Source organism: Corvus hawaiiensis, chromosome Z (assembly GCF_020740725.1).
Source record: "Corvus hawaiiensis isolate bCorHaw1 chromosome Z, bCorHaw1.pri.cur, whole genome shotgun sequence".
Taxonomy (NCBI): Eukaryota; Metazoa; Chordata; class Aves; order Passeriformes; family Corvidae; genus Corvus; species Corvus hawaiiensis.
In genome coordinates this window covers 878,230-891,820 of record NC_063255.1, presented here as the reverse complement: position 1 = coordinate 891,820, position 13,591 = coordinate 878,230, and the positions used below count along the sequence as shown (strand labels likewise).

The following is a 13,591-nucleotide window of genomic DNA, read 5'->3' as shown; positions in this document are numbered from 1 at the left end:
ATTATGGGATGTGTGCTTGAAGGAGGCTTCAGCCAACGAAGCAACCAGGAAATGGGAGCTTTAATTTTCCATTGATGGATAAAAGGGAAGGATACGAGGAAGTGCCTTCATAAGTACCCATGGAGCTGGAGCACATCTTATTCCCAGAAAACAGCCTGGGGTAGTGCAAGGTTCCCTGCCCACGGCAGAGGGCTGGAACAAGGTGAGTGTTAAAGTCCCTCCCAACCCAAACCATTCCAGGACTCCAGGAAAAGCAAGTCAAGGTTCTCAAGCCATAGTGCCCAGATCACATTTGCCACATTGTCTTTCCCATATTTATTAATTCTCTGCCCCTAACGACGAGGAGAAGTAGCTGTTTGTCAGAATTCCGAGTGAGACGAACACCAAAAAAATTCCTAAATCCAGGATTAGGCAGCAAGCCTCCCAAATTTTTGATGATTCCATACAGAACCATCACTAAACGAGATGTTTTTCCTAAAAGTCCTCTCAGGAAACTCTAAAGATCCAAACCCTTTTCAAGTTGGAAAAAGAAGTCGTCACAATGATTTTGGGAGAACAAAGTAGCTCGTGGAGGGAAGGCAAAATTGGGACTGAGTCAAAAGCGTCGGCATAACAAGTTGGAATCTGGTGCTATTAGTCACCGCCTTGGAAGCAAATCCAAAGCTGCTAATACTGGGGACGTTGAGGAGTGCAGAGACTCCCTGCCACTTGGAAGGAATTTTCTAGGATGAGATGAAACGGTGAGGCGGCAAATATTCCCTCTCTTTAGGTCCAAAGGAGGATTGTACCTCGCAGGAAGGGGAGAGGAGGTGTTTGCCTCTCCCGGGAAGTGTCACCCTTGGAAGAGCCTCCATTTCACATCTCCTCCTTGGGAGCCAAGCGAAATCAATTAACTCTGCAACTGGAACCAATTAACCCTCGGAAAAGCACAACACCAAGCACAGTGGCAGTCTTTAATAAATGGGATAAATGTAATAAATCCATAAATAAGAACGGAACACGCTGCAGCCTGGGGCTGCCAGGCTATATCAGGTGGGCTCCCGATTCTTCAGAGACAGCTTCTGCTGTTTGGGGGTCTAAAAGCAAATACAGATTTCCACAAAATCAGGATTTCAGAAGCCCCAGGGGACAGCTGGGATGGGATTCATCCCGTTTAACTCCAGCCATCTCAAAGCAGGGCCGCAGTCCCCGAGCCGGCTTTACAAGCGCGATGAAGACAGATCCCTTGAAAGAGGCACCTTAAACCCTTATCTTAAAGAGGGATAAGGATGCCTTACCTCCAGGGAGGCACCTCGATGCTTCCGCTCGATTAAGACGCCAGTGTTTGATCCAAGTCACAGTAGGGAGATGGGTGCCATCTGTGACACGAGCCAGCAGCTCGGCCTCCCTTCCCTTCCCTTCCCTGGCTCCTGGCACGGCGGCTGGGAGCGGGAACAATGCTCTGCCTCCAGCCCCTGCCTCCAGTGTCAGCTCGCAGGTTTGAATTCACTCCTGGCCTTATTCAGCTTTTTTTTGCCCTTTTCAATCGAATTCCGAGCAACACCACAGGCAAATGGGAGTCTGCTCGACAGATTATCCCGGTTTGCTCGCAATTCCCTCCTGAACCACGTTTTTCTGACAGCCACGGGCAAGGGAAGGGGCTTAAACCAGCAAAATATCTTTGTAAATATCATTAATAAAATTCCCAAGTGACTCCAGTGAACACACAACACTTGTGACCCTCCACGATTCCCTGTTCACTGTGAGGGCTCCATCCCACCCCTCTGGACACCACGACGAGTTGATTTTTCTGGCACTGAGCTGAATAAGAGGAAACAACTTTCTCTTCTGAAAAATAAAAAGGAATAAAGCAGCTTCTTTTATAATCCTGCACTTTCTATTTAAGCTCCTGCTCTTTTGGATTAAGGAAAGAACAACTCGCCATTAGGCCCTGCCCTGTTTATCAACACCACAATTGTGCCCAAGAGCCACAGGATTTATTTTACACTTCAAAAGATGTTAGAAACCAGTTTTATCTCTATTTAAAGTTTCAACATAATATTTAATAGAACTCATCTTCCCCTTCTAGTCAGATACTGTGGTTTGATGGCGACGAGCACTTGCAGGGAGGGGGATTCCAGGAGCGGAAAAATGCAAATAAAAATGACTTTATCTGCTCAGTTTTGGCTCACAAGGGGTTTCACTTCCTTCTTCCCTCCCCTCCTAAACGTTAAATAAAGAATTTTCTGCACCTTAGACAAGACAAGAGAAGGTTGGAATTAAAGGGGCTGGAGGTGCTGCCTAAGTCACATCCAGGCAAGCCCGTGGGCTGGAGACAGGAGAATCCTTGTTTTTGGAATGTGTTTCACCACTGCCCCATATCACACTCACAAAGAAATGGCAGAGCTTTCAACTCTGGCTTTGTGCTGCAAAAAACCTCAATTTTGTCTGAAAAAGGCATAATTTTGTCCCCAAAAGACCCAATTTTGCCCCTAAAAGCCCAAATCTTGCCCCACAGTGCTCAGATAATGAAGGGCTTTTCCTGTCCTAAACGAGTCACTTTCTATACATTATCTATAAATTTATTTTCAATTTGACAATATTCTTGTGCTTCAGTTAAACTGGGTTTGTGACTAAAAGGAAAAGGACAATTGAATCCCAATAATTTTCTGGTTAAAGGTTTCTGCCACGGCCAAGGAAGCAGCACCTGTGCAAGGAACGGCGTGCGACAGAGCCGGCATGCGGATAAAAGCCAAGCTGCGGCCTTCTGTTCTGATCCTGGATATCTTTCCAGGTTAACTTCCTAATTGGATAGCAACACGTTCCCAGGATTTGCTGGGCACTCCAGTCATGGGAAGCATCACTGCTCCACACTGACCAAAGCTCTCAATCAAAGCTCGACACGAGCACGGCGCGAATGCTCGGCACCGCGCTGCTGCTAATGAACGTCGCTTCTAAAAGGCAGAGATCACAGGATGAACAAATAAATCTACGGAATAAAAATGGGAAAAATATATAGAATATAAACAAAAAATATATGGCATATAAGTAAGACAAAAAAATCTATGGAATATAAACGAGGACATTAGGAGAGGGAAAAGCCCGATGCCCATTCGTTATTGTGCTGGTTCATAAATTAATGCTGTAATTTGTGGTGTTTACAAAAGAGCTAATTTTAGGAATGGGAATTTTCCTCTGTTTATCCAACAAGACCCAGGATTTCCTAAGTGAGTGTATGCTTCCAGAGAGTATAAAATCAGCAAAGGGATTAGGGACAGAAAACTCAAGTTAAGCGACGCTTGCTGACAACTCGGACCCCGCGGAATGAAGAATCATCTGGGCTCTGCTCAGGCCCTAACACATCATTTAATGCACAATCCAAGGAAAACAGCTAATCCTGGAAAAGCAGGAGGGTAAAGAGCTCGCGTGCTCCTGTGGATGAACCCAGGACAGGCTGCCACAGTCTCAGGTAAAACTTAAGCTCTCAGGCCACTGTCTTCCAGCTCTGATGTTGGATCTGCCTTATCAGGAAGGCAGTAGCCTCATCCCTGCTCCTCTCCCAAAATACCTGCTGTCACTTCTCCCTTAAAAAAATGAGGAAAACCGGGCTGTGCCCTCTGGCAGTCTCAGCAGAGATGGACTGTGCTCACAGGTATTCCCAAAGTCCACCCAAACAGCTTTGTGCCACGGGAATTACAGCACCTGACTCTGTCCCAGCCTCTTCCCTGCCTTTTTTCCCAAAATCCCAAAGAAACAAGTCTCTTTTGTGTCATTTCATTAGATCCCAGTATTTCAGCCTCTCCTCTGTCACAGCCCGAGGTCACCTCAAACAGCGCTGCACCCAAGGAGCAGCATCGGAGCATCACCAAGGGAAGAGGAGAATTGAGGGAATTTATTTGGTTTTGCCAGCTTTGCTTCCCGGCTGGAAGTTTGTATCCCAGGCTGGAAGTAACTTCCTAGCGAGGTTTGTCCTGGAAACGCTGCTGGACCCTTCAGTGCAGTGGCCCTGGCAGGTGCTCCCGCAGTCCAAGGCCATAATTCAATCAAGCCCTGGGCTGACGTCAGGAACAAAAACAATTCAAAGGCTGTTTGTGAACGGGCCCAGAACCCCTGAGATTCAATTAGAGCCTCGATATTCCATGGGGAATCTTATTTAGCTGGATTTAATATCACCAAAGCTTGGGAGCAGTTGTTTATCAAATAGCTCGAGCGTATTTAAATGTACAGGCAATGGAAAAGCACGTTAACCCCACAGTCCCAAATTTTCAGGAGCAACACAGGCAGGAAAGACAGCACCGGGAGCGAGTCTGATTTTTAGATACTACCGAACAAAAAGAACCCAATCCCTGTTTTCTTAGGGATTACATCCATGCCTAAGAATGAATCCAGTGATTTCTGAGTTTTCCCATTTGTGGACCCCTACGATTGTCCCGGCAGAAATCCTGATCTCCGTGTCCTTGATACTCCACGGGGTTTTGGTTTGGGTTTTTAACACACACTTCGCCGGGAGCACGGGGCGACAGACACGCATAGAGGGTGGAGCATATGCATGTACACATAATAGGGTGGAGCATATGCATGTACACATATAGGGTGGAGCATATAAATATACACATATAGGGTGGAGCATATAAATATACACATATTGGATGGAGCACACGCACACACCCACATACAGAATGGAGCACACACACACACACACACATATAGGATGAAGCACACACACACACACATAGGATGGAGCACACACACATAGGATGGAGAACACACACACACACACACATACAGGATTGAGCACACACACACACAGGATGGAGCACACACACACATAGGATCGAGCACACACATGTATAGGATTGAGCACACACATGCACACATAGGATGGAGCACACACACGTATAGGATTGAGCACACACACACACATATATAGGATGGAGTGCACACACACACATGTATAGGATTGAGCGCACACACAGGATGGAGCACACACACGTATAGGATTGAGCACACACACACATATAGGATGGAGCTCACACACACATAAGATGGAGCACACACATGTATAGGATTGAGCACACACACACATATAGGATGGAGCTCACACACACATAAGATGGAGCACACACATGTATAGGATTGAGCACACACACACACATATAGGATGGAGCTCACACACACATAGGATGGAGCACACACATGTATAGGATTGAGCACACACACACATAGGATGGAGCACACACACACACAGGATGAAGCACACACACATACAGGATGGAGTGCACACACACACACACAGGATTGAGCACACACACACATAGGATGGAGCACACACACACAGGATGAAGCACACACAAATACAGGATGGAGTGCACACACACACACACAGGATTGAGCACACACACACATAGGATGAAGCACACACACACACACACACACACACACAGGATGGAGCACACACATACAGGATGGAGTGCACACACACACACACAGGATTGAGCACACACACACATAGGATGAAGCACACACACATAAACACATATATAGGATGGAGCGCACACACACACACACACATAGGATTGAGCACACACACATAGGATGAAGCACACACACACATAGGATTGAGCACACACACACAGGATGAAGCACACACACACACATAGGATTGAGCACACACACATAGGATGAAGCACACACACACACATAGGATTGAGCACACACACATAGGATGAAGCACACACACACACATAGGATTGAGCACACACACATAGGATGAAGCACACACACACACATAGGATTGAGCACACACACACATAGGATTGAGCACACACATACAGGATGAAGCACACACACACACATAGGATTGAGCACACACACATAGGATGAAGCACACACACACACATAGGATTGAGCACACACACACATAGGATTGAGCACACACATACAGGATGAAGCACACACACACACATAGGATTGAGCACACACACACATAGGATGAAGCACACACACATAAACACATATATAGGATGGAGCGCACACACACACACACACATAGGATTGAGCACACACACACAGGATGAAGCACACACACACACATAGGATTGAGCACACACACATAGGATGAAGCACACACACACACATAGGATTGAGCACACACACATAGGATGAAGCACACACACACACATAGGATTGAGCACACACACATAGGATGAAGCACACACACACACATAGGATTGAGCACACACACACATAGGATTGAGCACACACATACAGGATGAAGCACACACACACACATAGGATTGAGCACACACACATAGGATGAAGCACACACACACACATAGGATTGAGCACACACACACATAGGATTGAGCACACACATACAGGATGAAGCACACACACACACATAGGATTGAGCACACACACACACAGGATGAAGCACACACACACAGGATGGAGCACACACACATAAACACATATATAGGATGGAGCGCACACACACACACACATAGGATTGAGCACACACACACAGGATGAAGCACACACACACATAGGATTGAGCACACACACACAGGATGAAGCACACACACACAGGATGAAGCACACACACACACATAGGATTGAGCACACACACACACAGGATGAAGCACACACACACACATAGGATTGAGCACACACACACATAGGATGGAGCACACACACACAGGATTGAGCACACACACACACATAGGATTGAGCACACACACACACAGGATGGAGCACACACACATAAACACATATATAGGATGGAGCGCACACACACACATAGGATTGAGCACACACACACAGGATGAAGCACACACACACATAGGATTGAGCACACACACACATAGGATGAAGCACACACACACAGGATGGAGCACACACACATAAACACATATATAGGATGGAGCGCACACACACACACGCATAGGATTGAGCACACACACATAGGATGAAGCACACACACACATAGGATTGAGCACACACACACAGGATGAAGCACACACACACACATAGGATTGAGCACACACACACATAGGATGAAGCACACACACACAGGATTGAGCACACACACATACACATATATAGGATGGAGCGCACACACACACACACACACACACAGAGGATGGAGCGCATGCACATGTATAGGATTGAGCACACACACATAGGATGGAGCACACACATGTATAGGACTAAGCACACACACGCACACAGGATGGAGCACACACACGTATAGGATTGAGCACACACACACATAGGATGGAGCACACACACACATATAGGACGGAGCGCACACACGTAGGACGGAGCAGGTGACATACACACACGTGGCTAAGAAGGGACCATGCACACACACGACAAAGGGCTGTAAATGTGTGACAAAGCAGGGTGTCGTGTACACATCCATGTGCCTACCGGGACCGTATACACACCCATACATGACAGAGCAGAGTGCCATAAACACGCACACATGTAAGACAAAGCAAGGTGCCGAGTACACATGTATGGGAAAGCAGAAGCCATATATATGCAGGGTGCCATACATATATGGGTGATGAGGCAGGGCGACACACACACACGACGAAGCAGGGCGTCACACGCACATATGACAAAGAAGGGAGCCTGTACATTCCCACCCCTGTGCCAGCCTGGGGTGCCATATACACACAGCAATGCCCTGCCACTGGGAAGCCGGGTGCAGGGCAGGAAGGGCCAGAGCTGCCGGGAATCCTGCCAGGAATGCCGCCTGCATCCTGCATGGCCAACCTGCCGTCACTCCGAGCCCAGAGCCGGAGCCGCTTCCCCTCTCCCGGGAGTCGGCGAGCTCGGGAGCCTCGGCTCCTCTGCTCCTGCTCCAGGCCCCCGTGCCAGGGCACTGCTGTGCCACAGACCCGCTGCAGCCTGCGAGCAAACCCCGAGTAAAGGACACGGCGCCCACAGGAGAGGCCCCGGCCGTGCCAAACCCTGACAGCCAGCGCCAGGCTGAGAGGATCGGCCAGATTCCACAATCCGGCAGCGCTGGTTCCAAACTGGATGCACACCAGCACAGACAACAATGGGACACAGCTACTACTATCATTACTACTAGGAGTAGTCTTGAAAGATGTGGCGACTGCCACAAAGCTCTCACACCAACAATGTACCCAAAATCCACCCAAATGAGCCTGTTTTTCCATCCACCTGGCTGAATGTAGCTCAACTGCCCAGTGCTTACCTTGAAGGAAGGAATAAATCCTCCAACCTCTCTCCAGGCTTTTTCTAATAGAGTTTGCTAGGAAAAGAAATTCCACAACAGCCTTTAAAATAAATTTTAAAAATTAATTAAGAATTTGGGCATTCCAACCCTTTGCTTTGCCAGGAAGTTTTCCCTGCAAATAGCTCTGAGACGAAAATTTTGCAGGCCACTGTTACCAGCCCAGGAATTTGTGCCCAAATTTCCAGGCTGGAAACCTCCAAAGGGCACAGAGGTGGACTTTGGGCACTGGACACCTCCCAGATAAGCGAAAATCAGTGGAGGCCCCTCCACATCTTGTTGCCACCGGCTGAGGGGCGGCATCAGCTGCGGAAGGAAATTCGGCAACGAGTTTTCCCGATAAATAACGGCCAATTCAATTATTCCAGGGACCGGGATGAAGCGCTGTCATCCCTCCTGGCTGCCGAGGTACGGCAGGAACTCCACGGAGCAGCCACTGGCAGGTGGCACATCCTATTACATGTACATTCATTTTCTATGCTACATCATATGAAACCCTCCCAGGTTATTCCAGCTTTTCTCTCTGATGTCCACCGCCCTGGTATCTGGGAAAATGTTGGGAAAAGACCTTTAAACCATAACCGCTCCTTCTAAAACAACTGCAGAGCTGGTGTCGGCTGATCGGAGCTGATTTAAATCCCATCAGGATATCGGTCCTTGAAAATCACAGGTCACCAGGGCTCTCCCTTTTTCCTGGGATTTGCAGAGCCCCAGATTTCCAGCTACAAAAAGTTTACCATGCGGAGTAAATGTTTGAGCTGTAAAGCTTCCAAAATGACTTTGTTTATCAGAGCAGATGAAGGAAAAAAAAGCAAAAGGAATAATTTGAAGCTCAAAGCAAAACTGTTTATAGGACAGCTTTTAGTGCTCCAAGATTCCAGAGAGATTTCAGCAATTAACAGCATAAACTTCCATAACTTAAATCCGTTCTATATATTCATGTGGTTTAGTTGTTCCTGTGTTATTTAAGTTATTCCCCGTTACAATACTACAAGAGATTTGCTGATCCTGTCAAAAAAACATCAAGCAGCTTCTTCACAACATTCCTGGCATCCCAAAGCAGGGGCTTAAATCCTTTGACTTCCTACATAAGGAAAATATCCAAGTAATTCCCAAATTCTCTTTAAATAATGGGGGCGGGGGGGGGGAACATAAAAAAATCAAATCACTTTATTTCTGCAGTAGCCAAAAAATAAGTGAGAAAGATGAAAATTTGGTGTTCCCAGGATTATTTGTGCCTATTTCATGTTCCTTGGGAATTCAGGCTGTGGAAGCCACTTTTGCCTCTGAAAAAAATCCATATGAATTTGGGAGTGGCACGAGTACAAATCCAATGGGAAGAAGCCAAATTGTACCTCACATGTTTTTTTTCCCCTGAGCAAGCTTTGTACTCCCACTGAACTCCGAGCCAGGCCTAAGCTCCCTCGTTTAACAGATACACTTTGTTCCCAGATCTAGGGAATAATGTGAACCATCATTCCTGTTCCTGCTAAACTTGGCAAGGGCAGGCACAGTGTCCCCATACTGGGTGACATTTGGCTGGATGCGGCCCCGGAGCAGTTCAGTCGCTCCGACAGGGAATTCTGAATTATTAAATATACTCCGGAGCCGTGACAAGGTAACACGGAACAAGGATGACAAAAAGCACCTGAAAATCCCCATCTCCATTATCCAACGGGAATGACTGAGCTGGGTTTATCTGTTTAATTACCACGACAGGCCCGCAGCTCCCAGATTTAAATAGCTGAGGGATTGAAGGTGGCTGCGGCTCCAGAGCGTCCTTTGCAGGCCACGCTCAGTTTGTTCCTGCGAGTAAGATCCAGGGTTTCTGCTCTGGAACTCAATATCCCGCTCCTCCTCCAAGTGTGCTCCGGGCTGGCTCGGGCCAATTCCAAATCCCAGAGCGTGGGTCTCTCGCTGCCCCCACGGAAGTGGCTGGGATAGGGCTCGGAAGGGAGGAGGATCCCGAGTAAACATAGCTGGAAGGATGGGAGGCAACAGCATTCCTCTTCTTCTTAATCATAATTACGAAACATTAGGGATGGAAAACAGGGAAGCTGTTTTGTGGAGCTATGGAGTTTTCACCAGGGAAAACCCAGGAGGAATATGACCCAGGCAGCCGGGGCTGGAGGGTCCTCCGGCACTCCGGAGCCCTGGAAGGCTGCCTGGCAAAGGTGGGAACGCGGGGCGACGCAGGCCAAGCCAACACCCAAACTCCAGCACCATTTTCCCTCTTTTCCGACATACCCCATGAAAAATGGGGGCTCCCCTACGGAGCCACGGACGGAACCGCAGCAGCTCCAGACCTGCTGCACCACTTCCTTTTTAAAAGCAGGTTTTTAGTCAAAAATTCCTCTTTTGGGTTTTTTTCTCCCCTTTTTTATCCTTTCGAATGGCATTTCTGCATGCTAAGCCCCAAACACATCCCTTGCTTCCCAAATCCTCCCTGGCACACGCACCATTCCTACTGAGAGCAGCGGGAGCCGTGCAGGCATCCCAGGTGTGCCTCACCTGAGCAGCTCCAAAACATCTTCCGGAGAAAGCATCAATTTAATCCCATTTTTTTGATGATCAAACAATAATAACAAAATCCTGCAGCTTTCCCACCAGGCCACACTCCAAAACCAGACTGCATTTAAAAAAACCCCACAATATTTGTTACTATTTCCTCACAGAACATCCCGAATAAAAAACCAAGGAATTTAAACCATGCTGGATTTGTGACTCCCTCGTTAGAGATGTATTAATTTGTTGCTCTAATGCAGGCCAAGCCCTAATCAAACTAATGGCAAAATGAAAAGCGAGGATTTAAATCCTTTAAAGGGACTTTGCTTGATTTGGTCAGGCAAAGACTGGAGATTTTTCCCTTTTTTCTGGGCCATGGGAATGGCCAATGATAAAAATTCCGGTTTTCTCTGATTCTGCTCCCACCCACACGCTATTCAAACAGCTACAGAGTGGGCAATCCAGAACAGATGCTCCCAAACGGAGGTAAAATTCCAGCCTTTAAATAGAAGGAGCAGAAATTGAACGGAATCAGGAAGATGTGGGCTTTGATTAACAGATAAAAAACCGAAATATGTCAAATGTGACAGACCCAGGGAATTCTTGGGGGAAAAGCTGCTTCAAAATCTGATCCCCAGCAATCATCTCTTCATTTTTTAGTGCCTCACACTTAAATGAGGATAAATTTCAGATAAATTTACTATGGAAGCAATTGCAAACTCCTCCCAAAATTTTAGGAGATGTGAGAAAATGAATTTTATTTTGGCAACTGTCCTAAAAAAAGGGCAAACAAAGCAGGAAAAATAAAAAGCAACCCCCCACTTCAGCCCAATGAATGTGCATTGTTCAATTGAAGTAACAGCTATTAAATCACTTTCCAAATACGACCTAAATTGGAGGGAACTCCAGGGGAGTTTGCTTCCCAATCCCTCCAGTCTCCCCCAGTTCTCCCAGTGCAGGTCAGAGGCTGCAGCCTTGGTTCAGTGCTCTGTGCCGAACACCTGCAAACATCAAACAGAAACTCCTGGTCCTTTCCTGGGCTGACAAAAGCCTTTCATGTGAAAAATGCTCCCTGGGAATGTCACGGCTGGAGCTCAGGTTACATTCCTTTCTCCCTCGAAGCCCTCCCCGCTTTGGAACATGGGGAGAAGCCATGTTTGTGGAATTCAGGATTCAAAGGAAACGGGGCTTTACTTTCTTTTCCCTCGCTCGTTGCAAATCACAACACAGCATCATGGATTAGCTGAGGAAAAAGCCACTGGGATGACTTTAAGCAGGAATTATTCCCACACTTCCTAAAGTCCAGTTAGTTTCACTTCCCCGCTTAGGATTACTTTGGGGGGCCTGTTTGGTTTTTTTTAATCTCTATTTTCTCCCCTCTATAAGAGAAGTTTGGGGTTAATGCAGAGAGAATCTCAATAAATCTGTTTTTAAAGAGGAATATTTAAAGGTCAGCTCAAACTTCAGAGGGAGAACTTCCAGGAGGAAAAGCAGTATACAGCCCGCTCACCGAAATTCCCCGTTAGCCATCTGCATAATTAGAGTAACAGACTATGTCTGCTATTATTCTTGGGGCTGCCTTTAATCCTGCCACAGAAAGAGTCTCTTGGAGCAGTGTCCAGGTATCCTCCGATCCAATCCCAATTTCCCAAGCCCCGGCTCCTCACACCCCTGCCCAGGCAAACAATAGCCACCAACTCCATCCTCAGGCCACACATCCACCCTCTGCCCGGGAGCAGCCGGGGAAATTCACCCCCAACTTTCTGGGAAGCACCAAGCACTCGCTGCAAAATTCCCTGTCTAATAACCAAGCAACAGATATTCCAAGTGGAAAATTCCCTTGATTTTCCCTTCCAGAGGCACCCTTTGCTGCCATTGTGCAGGCAACCACCAATGCACGGCGCCCGCCGCTTCACCAAGCTTTTCCTTCATCCTCCACCACTAGACACCGGTGCAGTCAGAGAATTCTCTTGGAATTCTGTCTGTGGGAGAGTTCAGGTGTTGTTTTAAGTGGTCTTTATCTCCTTATTCCTAACTTCCTGCAGCTCATTAAATCATCCTCCTGGCTACACCGATGCGTCAAAATCCCTCCGATACTTTCAGCTTTCAGGACAATAAAACACAATTTAATCACTCCCTGCTCCGATTTGTCCTCCTGATCCAAATGACTCCGGAGATGAGGTTTAGGAGGAATTATTAAATATAACTCTGGAGTCATTTGCTGTCAGCCCAAGTGGTGGTTGCTGCATGGACTGGGCTCTGAGCATGACAAATTGATTTGTCTGGCACAACCACTCTGCGCTCCTCTCCACTGAAAACAAATAGAGTGGAGATTTTTAGATCCGGCTACATTGCTTCAAAAATTATGTCAGGAAAGGACAAAAACTGGGAGTCAAACCTACAGCTCATGTTTGCAAAGTTACCCCAGCCCAAGAGCAAAATTCTCCAAGTTGCTATAATCACAATATAAACAAGTTTGTGAAGCTACAACAAACCCAGGTTGTTATTTTTAAAGTCTAAATAGAAGAAAAGGAACAAAATAAGTGTTCAGGTGGAAATTGAGCTGAAAAAACCAGACCAACTTCCAAGTGGAAATCCTGCTCTGGAAATAAAAAGCCGACTGATGTCCCCATGCATTTAATAAAATACTGAATAAAGAGAAGAGGTGTCTTGAATTGAGATAAAACCTGCAAATATCAGGCATGCAACTCTCTGGAGTGAAGGGTTTCTCTGTGGATTTCCAGGGAAGCCTTGCCCAAATTCCCCCCGATTCGGAGCCGGATCCGGGTACAACAATACGCCGGCCGGTGTGCTGGCATGTGGAATCGTCTGGGAATT

General features: G+C 47.0%; 1 protein-coding gene across 9 annotated transcripts in view; it reads right to left on the bottom strand.

Moving 5' to 3' along the window:
* LOC125320304 (transcription factor 4-like) overlaps positions 1-13,591 on the bottom strand; it is a 148,266-nt gene that overhangs the window by 129,942 nt on the left and 4,733 nt on the right. The gene's annotated exons all lie outside the window — the stretch shown is intronic.